Here is a 10,647-nt window from a genome sequence, read left to right on the forward strand (position 1 = left end):
AATGAAGCAGCAATGATAATGCAGACTACCACAGAAGACTGCTGTGTGTACCAAAGATAATGTCTACAATGCACTTAATGCAACAGCTGCTGGCACTTCATAGATGTTCACTATCATTTATTACTATTATCAATTTCATGTAATGACCAATAGACCTGGAATACACTCCATGGTCCCAAGTTGGAGGCAACCAAGGTGGACACAGAAATCAGTTACTTTTATTGTTTCATGGTAGATGAGATCTGATGAAGGAGAACAGGATGATCCTTTGGAAATAAAGGAATTGATGGTTACCCACAAGAACTTGGCTCCAATCTCTTGGCCATTCTAACAGGTAAATTTGAGTATTCTTCCTCTTTCTCTCTCTCTCTGTTTCTGTCTCTCTCTCTCCCTATCTTTCTCTCTCACTCTTACTGTTGCAGAGTATCAGTGTGGGAGGGAATCATCATTTTGTTTTCTTTAACAGGCATTCAGGAATGAAATGTGTTCATTTTATGTCTGTATGCTGCTTTGGTATTTAATGCATATGTCTCTAGCATAATATCAAACTTCAGTCTCAATTTCCTGAACAATCTGTATATTTAGAAGATTGAACAATATTTCACAAGTAAAAGTGTTTTTATTTTCTTAATCTTTTTTGTTTTTTTTAAGCATTTGCTCAGAGCTGGAAAGGTGACCATAAAACCAAAACCAGATGGGAAAAACTAAGCCAAAGGAAAACTAAATTCTGATTTTAACAACTATTAAGATCACATTTTATCAACTTATGATTCAATGATGATGAGTCATATTTTGATAAGAGAATAACATCTCAGACCAAGCTTCCCTCTCTAACATCATAGATATTTGTATCATGACAAAGGATGAAATAATCCCACAAATTAGGGTGGAGAAGTTATATCCATTTTCCTTGCAGATTTAAAATTGCCTGCTTTGCTAGATCGGTATCATGTGTCCTCTGCCTTACATAGAGAGTTACAAAATAGATTTCTCCTTCATAATCTCCTAGAGGGGAAGAACCCATAAGAAGATCTGACCCTATCTTGCCTTTCAGCTGACATATCTAGGCTATATTTGGGAAGCAGCAAAAAATCTGGAGTGATTTTTACCCTTCAACTGGTGTGAGAATGACGGACTAACTTTATTTTAAATGGAAGCCAAGTGAATATCTCAAAATTATGACGTCTTTCCTCCCTCCCCATGGTCAACACCAACCCAACCTCCTTTTTTCAAATTAAAGGGTTCTTGACACTCATCTCCTGATCAAATCAATCTATTTTCAGCTAATCTACTCCAAGTTGATCAAACAACTTATTTGGTAAAATAAACTACTCACAAAGAGTTCATGGGTTGAGCATGAAAGAGAAGGAAAGCTGGGTAGAGAAGAAAGAAGGAGCAAGTGTTATTTGATGATTTATTCTGTTGTTTATTTTTTCCCTGTAAATACAATTGCAGCTAAGACTATGTTTCTGTCTCAGTATATAAACTAGCTTTTCACAAGCAGTTTTATTTTAGTCATCTACATCACGAATTCATTTTTTGGCACGCATTGAGCATACTAGCTCCTGTTGAGTTGGGCTGCAGAGAAAGAAGGTCAGTGCTCCCCCTAACCTTGACAGTGATTCAACTGAAATACTCTGGATGGAAATTCGACACAGATGCAGCATGTTTTTGTTCCTCCAGGGAATACCAGAGCGGGCCATGGAGTGAGTGCACCTGGTGCCATTGCCTAGGAAGAAATGATACCTGCATTACCTGCATCCTGGACCCACTACCTTGAAAGCCTTGCCTTGCTCTATAAAACAATGAGAGGACCCAGTTTCACATGGTAACTGCTTGAGGCAGTAGTCATTGTCCTGACACTTCTGTGGTTTACTCTATGTCTCAATACTCTTTGAAATATTTCTTTCACTCACATCACTCTATAGACATGCCTTTGGTTTCTGAGCTTATACAATCTTTTCCTATGATCAGCAGTATATTAGTTAAGGCTCTCCAAAGAAACAAAACCATAGGAGGGAGAGAGAGAGAGAGAGATGCATATATATATATGTGTGTGTGTATATATATGTATATATGAGAGAGAGAGAGAGAGAGATGAGGAAATTTATTATGAAAATTGTCTCACACAATTTGGGACCCAAGAAGTCCTATGATATGCCATCTGCAAGCTGCAGAACCAGGAAAGCCAGTGCTATAATTCAGTCCAAGTCCAAAGGCCTGAGAACCAGGAGTGGAGGGGTCACTGGCTTAAGTCCTGGAGTCTGATGTTTGAGGGCAGGGGGATTAATGTCTCAGCTCCAGAGGAGAAAGTGAAAATTCACAATTCCTCCACCATTTTGCTCAATGTTGACCCTCAAGGGAGTGGAAGGTACACAACCACATTGGTGAGAGTGGATCTTCTTTACTCAGTCTACCGACTCAAATGCTAATCTCTTCCAGAAATACCCTCACAGACACACCAAGAAATAATATTTTACCAGCTATCTGGACATCCCTTAGCCCAGTCAAATTTTCACATAAAATTAGCCATCACAAGCAGGGTTGAGCTTCAGAAATTCAGAATTTCTTTCTTCAACCAAAAAAAAAAAAAGCTTCTTTCTTAGTCTTTCCAGTTGACTGAGATCTTAGAGAAAACAACTTCTAAACTTCTATATATAATCATTCTGCCTTTACTTAAACAGTTCTCACCTCACCCACCATTCCCCCACCAACCCACTGCCTAAGACTCCTACCTTCCTCCCTACACACCCTTGAAGTTATCCATCTTTCAGGCAGTATAGCTCATCAAATATGATCGTATGCCTTCTCCATCCCAGGCTGGGCATTAAGCATTGCAGGGATGCAAAGATAATGAAAGCAGTCCCTCGCATTGACTGGTGTTCTACAGTGAATGCCTGCTTATAGAATAGGGGCACTTAATGTGGGAGCTTAAGGATGGGATTTGAGCGGACAGAATGGTGACACAAGGCATGAATCTCCTGAATGCATACATGCGTGTGTGTGTGTGTGTGTGTGTGTGTATGTGTGTGTGTGATGAACATTTTTGGGGGGTGGGCAATGTCTTTCGTGGTGTATAGGAAACGCATACCACAAAACACCAGATATGTTCCTTGTCCTATGGAGTATAAGGAAGAGAGCCTTATGTAGTGATGAACAGATGGTGCAGAGTCAAAGAGATGGAGGGAAGTTTATGGTGGAGCTATCATTTAGATACATAGTATCACAACTAACACTAAATGTACCCCTTCTTTTCTCCCTCTGTTTTTTAGTGTTGTCAGCTGTTAAAAAAAATTAAGAAAAACATCTAACATAAAATTTTATTTTTACATACCAAATATTTTTAAGAGCATATACTTAAAAGCATTAACATTTTCTTATGCTTATGGCAGGTGGCTTTTAAAAAAGAAGTTTTATAATGTCATTACAGTTTTACCTGTTCCTGAAAAAAAGATGCTTCAAATAGCACTCCCCAACAGATAGTACCTCACCAAAGCACCTCAGACAACTGTAGCAAAATGAAGGATACATATAGCATCAGAACCTTAAATAATCAAAAAATCATATAGCTTTATTATATCCCATTTAGAAGGACAGAAATAATATAGTTATTAAAACCCTAATTCCTTCAGGGGAAAAAAAAAAAAAAAAGATGAATCAAGAATTCCCTGTGTTTTGAGGCTGTTTTTCTAGTTTCATTTCAACTAGCAAAGGTAGGTGGTAACATGCTCTTTTGTTTTGAGCCAAAATTGTTGTTTTAGTTGGACTGACCCGGAGGCAAAGGGTTGGACTCTGTAAGAGTCACTAGGTTTCCACAGGGCACCATTCCTAGTATTGTGTGGAACTCCAGCCTGACCTGCTGACTGATTCAGGGGCCTCCTGCCCAGAATACTTCCTTAAATGTGAAACTGAGACACAAAAGTGGAACTACTTCCCAATCAACCATGTTACCACATCACATTGCTTTGCACAGTCTCCTTATGGACCAAATGTTTGCTTACTGCCGGGACATGTGAGACAGAGCATCCTGGAGGAGTCGCAGTTGGAATTGAGGCTTGAAGCACTTCCAGCTTTCGGAAGACAGTGAATGTTTTCTCACCACATCCTGTTTATGACCTTGAGGAAGGCCCCCACCAGCCTCATGAGGGTCCTTTTAGCATGTGGCATTGAGCCTGCATTTCCCCCAGGACATCAAGGCCTATTGACCCCACTAATGCCTCCCATTCCTGCAATCTTAACTTGGCTAAAACTCTAATCAAAATGCCAGCCTTTGTGATTCTCTCTTCTCTTTCCTTACTGCTTGTGCTCCCTCTCTCCTGAATTTTCTCGATTGCCCTTTATCTTTCCTAAGTTTTCCCCCTGTGAGTCTGCAAAACCATCTTTCATTATAAACAAAATTCCCAACACCCTCTCAAACACTGCACAAAATGTGGTCTTCTCCCCCTTCATTCTTTGATAACTCTGACATCTGATTTACTCCTAGACCCACTATATCCTGGGAGACATTAAGCAGCTTCACTTCCCTCCCTATGTTGCCCAAACCCTATGGTGTTTCGTCAATCATTCTTCCAGCACTCTCATCATTCCGGCCACCTAGCTTCTGCACCTATTTGTCTTCTCTACTCTTACACTTACTGAATATGGTTGCAGAAAAGTCATCCACCTGTTCAGGTGAGCACGATTATAATATCAAGTCTCTCCAAACGTCAACCTTGACCATTTTCTTAAGCTCCCCTTTTCCCTTCTCCCTCTTTCAAGCTTTCTTTTAGGTTAATTTGACCTTCTAGTACACTAAGAAAAATCCAGACTATAAGATTTATATGCCCTCAGTTACCTGTAGCTGCACTGCAGTATGTTGGTATCAGAACCTCACATTCATCTTCAAAAGGGTGTCCCTTTTGCTCTAGACTAACCTGTTTCCCTTTACTCTGATCTTCCCTTCTATCTCCTAAGAGGTTGCTTCATTATGTATATTCTCACCTTTCTCCTATAGCTATAACCATTCTCTCTCAACTGGCTCTTTTATGGCAACCCATGAATATATCCTATTCTCCAATTCTGTGGAGGAACCACACAATTCTTATTAATTGTATATGATTTGCCCTCTAGATGTCATCCATTTTATCCCTTGAAATAGAGCTTCTTGAAAGAGTAGATTTATACTTCATTGCTTCCACATCCTAACTCTTCTTCACTCCTTAGCCTACAGCAAACCATATCCTACCCCCAGCACCCCACTGACACTGCCCTCAGTGAGATCATCAATCATCTTCTAGGTGCTAGGCACAGAAGGCTTTTCTCAGTCATCTTCCTCAGCCTCTCCATGCCTTATGACTCTGTTAACCATTCCCTTCCTCCACCTCTCTTGGCTTCCTTGCTGTTGCTCTATCCTTACTTGATACCTTCCCTCTGACTGATCTTTTCCAATTTCCTTCAAGGACTACTCTCTTTCTACTCACCCCTTAAATGTTGGTGTTCCCCAGGTCAGTGGCTCCCAATCTTTTTTACTTTGTAGTGTACATAGATAATAAAACTATTTGTATAACATTCAGGGATAAACTGGACACTCTTTGGTGGTATCTAAAGGGTGCAGGGTGAAAAAAAAAAAAGGAATTACTTTCTTTTTATATTGTATTATTTATGGTAGGAAAAAATAAAATAGAACTAGAAAAGTTTTTAAATGTTAAATTTGTTTGAAATTCCCAAATTTTTTTAATCTTTTTATTCTTGAAATGGCTATTCACAATTTCTTGTCAAGACTTTATCATCATTTTTTCACTGAATAGTAAACATCAATAAGAAACTTTTTCACAGTAGGTGATTAAAAATATTTTTAACATTTGACAACCATTCAAATCTTTGCAACAGTTATTATATTTCAAGAATTGAATAGCTCTTCCTTTTCTTTCATTCACAAATGTAATATTAAAATTTCTTATGCAAAAGTGAATTTCTAATCTGACTGATCTGTTTCTTATCAAGGATCCCAAAATGGTGGCATTCTCATCTGAAGTACTTGCAGTACTCCAGACAATTTGGATTTCACACTGGCCACACACTGACTGAATTATCCAGTGTGTGTGAAGTCAGAGACTTGGGGCAGCCACCAGGAGTGACACCTACCTCCCTGTCTGGCCTCCCTACCACCCTCTCACCTTCCGTCTCTCTCAACTGACCATACCCAGGGCTACTTAGGTACCTAGATCATCAATCCCCCAGCAACACTACAGTTGGCAACTTCCACTCTGAGGAAAATGTCTGCAATAGATGTTGAAATGGTAGATTGTTTCCTCGATTATTTCTGAGTTTTGCAGCAAAGCAAGGGCTAGAAGACCTTCATCATGCTAGCCAGTTTCAAAGACAGCCCCATAAGCTGTTAGAAGCACTGTGTTCCAACATCCCACTGAGGATCCCTGGAAACAGCTGCCACACCTGCGGACAATCTGCCCAGGGACCCTGGATACCATTCGTCCTATCCAACTTCCCTAAATTTGAAGGGATCACTATCTCACAGAAAATTGGGACCATGTTATGCCAGGCAGGAAGCTATGCCATTGAACTGTGTCCTCAACCCTCTTCCCATTATATAAAGTCTTCTAGAAAGAAGACATCTGTTTTTACGACGGCAACAGCCTCTTATGTGTTGATGATTCCTAGACGTAAATGTCTGTGTTCTGAACTGGAGACCTATATCAGGATGTTTCCATTTGGATGTTCCATGGTCTAGAATGTCCAAACCTTAACATACTCTCTTTCCTTACACTGAATTCCCCCTGTCAGTAAATGGCAACATCATGTTTCAATTACAGAAACTTAAGAGTCACTCTCGGCCCTTCCCTGTCCTTCACCGTCTAGATATCATTAGTCATCAAGTTGTGTCTAATTTGCTCTCAAATATTTAGTTCCTTCTCTTAAGCCTCACAAAATGCCTTTACTGAATCACTAAAACCGCCTCCAAGCTGATCTCATTATCTCCAGACTGCCCCCTCTAAACAGCCAAGCAGCCAGCCTCGTAAATTTTCTGAAGAGTAAATCTAATCACGTAACTCCCCAGCTTGGACTCTTTAATAATACCCCATTATCTACATGATAAAGTCCAAATTCCTTAACATGAAATACAAAACCCGCTTAAATCATCTCTCACCATTCCTTCCTCATATTCTACAATGAACTCAATAGTTTTTTGAATGAGCCCTGCTTTCTTGTCTCCATGACCCATGGTGATACTTCTGCCAGAAATGCCCTTCCTTTCTACCCCACTCCATTTCCTCATTGGGATCACTGCCAGCTGTCTTTTCAAACTCAAATCAGCTGTCACTTTCTCTGGGAAGACTTGCCCAGTTATTCTAATCTCCATCACCTCTACTGGGAGGATCCATTGTATTCTGTCCATGCTTATACTGCAAGGATTATTGTATCATCTGCTTTCTTGAATGTTTAAGGGAAAATTATAAAGATACACATATCTGTCACATAGTTCTTACTACCAAGGTCCCATAACATGGTGATTGACCCAGACATCTGGACATTCTAGGAAATAATACAAAGCTCTTAAATGCCAGCATGAGGACAGGTTTATTTTTAAACTGTGTGTTGTATGCTCATGCAAGGGTCTTGATTTCATGACTAGAGGTGTCTCTTCTGAACAGACAGCAGATGAACCAGCCTCATGTCCTGGTGCTCTTCACCCAGGTTGCCCATTCACCCCTACTTTGTGCTAGTCCCCAGATTAGGCCAGCAGCTCCATCCCAAGCCAGTCCCCCTACAACTCTTTGATATGCCCCTACACATGTAGCCAATTTACAAATGGCACTTTCCTGAAAGTGGAGTCCTTTTCATATATTCCGAGAAGTTTCTGCCCCCTGGGAGCCTCTGGGTCAGTGGAGGGCAGGAAATCATCATGCTGACACTGTTCTTATCCAAGGGCTTCTATCTGTGGCCATCCGCTCTCTGCCTCTGCTTGGCCAAAGGCAAGCACCAAGAAGTAACCCTACCACACAGCTCTATCCAATCTCACTTTACCATTTAAGCCCAGAATAACATCGTAACTTGGTACAACCATTCAATACCCATTTGACTTCTGCCTTCTTTTGCGTGGGGGGTGGGGCTTCAGCACTTTTCATTTGCTAATGAGATTAGGCACTCAGTAAATGTTTGTTGAATAAGTAGTCCCCTGGATATACAATGTAAAGGGTAGGTTTTTCAGGAAGAAGTTTCAGATGAGAGGGTGAGGGAGTCTGGTACCATTCTCCAAGTTAGAAAGGATAGGAATAAAAAGAAGGTTTGGATGTGGAAATGATAAAATCAGTTTACAGCATTTGGGATTTGCAATGACCTTGGGATGCCCAAACCAAGCAAAAAGCCTAGCAATTAGCCTTGACTTCTGGGCGTCACCTACTCTCACCTATCAGCAGATAGCAGGAAATGGTTGACTCCAAGGAAGGCTGACCTTTTCCATGTCACCATTGCATAATAACCCTGGATAATAACCACATTGCCTACTGTGAACTTAATCACAACTTAGGGGTAAACCTATTATTCAGTAATGAAGGGAACCATTTCCTGCTATCTGCTGATAGGTGAGAGTAGGTGACACTCAGAAGGATGAAAAGAGGAATCTTATGCTGAAGAAAAGATAGAACTCAAAAATTTTACGGTCTTACAATTACATTATCCAGTAACAATAAGTTGTATTTTTAGCTAATCTTTGAACCACCTCCTTCTCACAAAGTTCTAAATAGGAAACAAAATGCAACATTTCAAAAATCTTGACTCGATTTGATATTGGCATCATATGACTTTGACATTAGGGGCAAAGGAAGTAGAATAAGATGCAGGGAGGACTTTACAACGATTTCATTAAATGGTTCAAAAGACTTCCTTTGGCATTAATCAATGGTTTCAAGACAATAATTTGATGACTTCAGAATAAGTAAATCAAAAGCATATGTATTAATTTTTTCTTGAAGGATGCTAGGGTTCTAAAGTAAGGAAAATGGTGTTTGGCAAAATTCAATCTGCCTTTGCCAAACCTAAAGTGTTTGAAAAATAATTTAAGAGGTTTTGCCAAGCCCCACGTGCCACTGTGTTCTTCCATCCCACCTGGATCTCCAAAAGTGCAAAACTCACACATCTACTCAGCATTCCAAATGACCCCAAGCGTCCTGGGGGGAAATCAAACCACGTCATTGAGAACTTCCAAAGAGATTCCTTAACATTTTGAGAAAGAGATCAATTGATGGATGGTCTTTTGCTTCCCATCTCTGCTCTGATGTATAAAATCTACATCTTGGAATTTTAAAAAAATATATTGTCCAGTGGGTATTCTGTGAAATTACTCTCAGTCTTGGGCATTTGGGGCAGAAAAAATACTTTTAAATAAACTTACCCAAAATGCAGCAATGTTTTCCTACTAAAGTCTTGACCACTGAGTGTGTGTGTGTGTGTGTGTGTGTGTGTGTTTCTCCTCTATGTTTTCATAGTGCTCACTACCTGAACAATCAGTTTTTATTCAAATCATTTCTGAACTAAAATTGAATTTGCAAATAAAGCTGCCAATGGGGAATTCCCAGGGGCCTGAATAAGGTCAAGATTGAATCAGTAAACAAAACCTTTCAGAAATCACAGCATGTATTGGAATGAGGGTGGTACAGGCAAGATTTTTCACCCCGCAAATAACGATTTTTGAACAGTAACTTCAGTTATGTTGAATTTCCACATAAGGGGTGCTTTTATCTGGAAGATTACCAGTGAATGTCTGTCTAAGCCACTTTGCATTTGCAAAGTAACATCCTCCCCACCTAAAGGTCAGGAACCAATGAGGCACACACCTCAAAGGCATACAGAGCTATCCATTCCCAGAGAAACTATACGTAGGATTTTTATTCTCAGTCTAAAGCAGCTAATTCTTTTTTTGTCTTCCTGCATTTTACTTTTAATTGCAGATTAGGTACCTGAAATGTTTTGAGGCAATTCATATTAATATTATCACATCTCAAATATTTACCATTTGTTGAAATTTAGATGAGAAACTCCAGGGATGTTTTCATTCATCAGAAATATCTTACATTGTTTTGGGATCATTTGTGGTTGAAAAATGTATTTCCTCAGAATTTAAGTCCTCAGAGACCAGACTACCAATGTGCGTTGAGCAGGAAAGAAGAGGAAATGCTTGGGAATGTCCTAGCCTACGGAGCCCATCAGCTGGGATACGTGTTATTACCTCCGATCACGTAGAATGTCCCTGTCATTCTAGATCCATGTGATATGCAACACAGTATTCAGAAGTACGTACAGTCATATTCCTTTATTTCACCAAGTTTTTTAAAGCAAGACTGAGAGTCCATCTCTGGGTTGGCAGGCACACTTGTTATCTATTGCTGCAGAACAAATTACCCCAAAATTTAGTGACTAAAAAAAATATATATATATATTATTTCACAGTTTCTCAGGGTCAGGAATTTGAGAGCAACTTAACTCTGGGTTTCTGCATGAGAACCTCTCACGAGGGTGCAGCCAAGATGTTGGTCAGAGCTGCAGTTATCTGAAGACTGGACTGCAACTGGAAGATCTGCTTCCAAGATGGTTCAGTCACATGTTGACAGGAGGCCTCAGATGCTTGCTGGCTGTTGGCCTGTGGGCTCTGTT

Source organism: Mandrillus leucophaeus, unplaced genomic scaffold (genome assembly GCF_000951045.1).
Source record: "Mandrillus leucophaeus isolate KB7577 unplaced genomic scaffold, Mleu.le_1.0 Scaffold1059, whole genome shotgun sequence".
NCBI lineage: Eukaryota > Metazoa > Chordata > Mammalia > Primates > Cercopithecidae > Mandrillus > Mandrillus leucophaeus.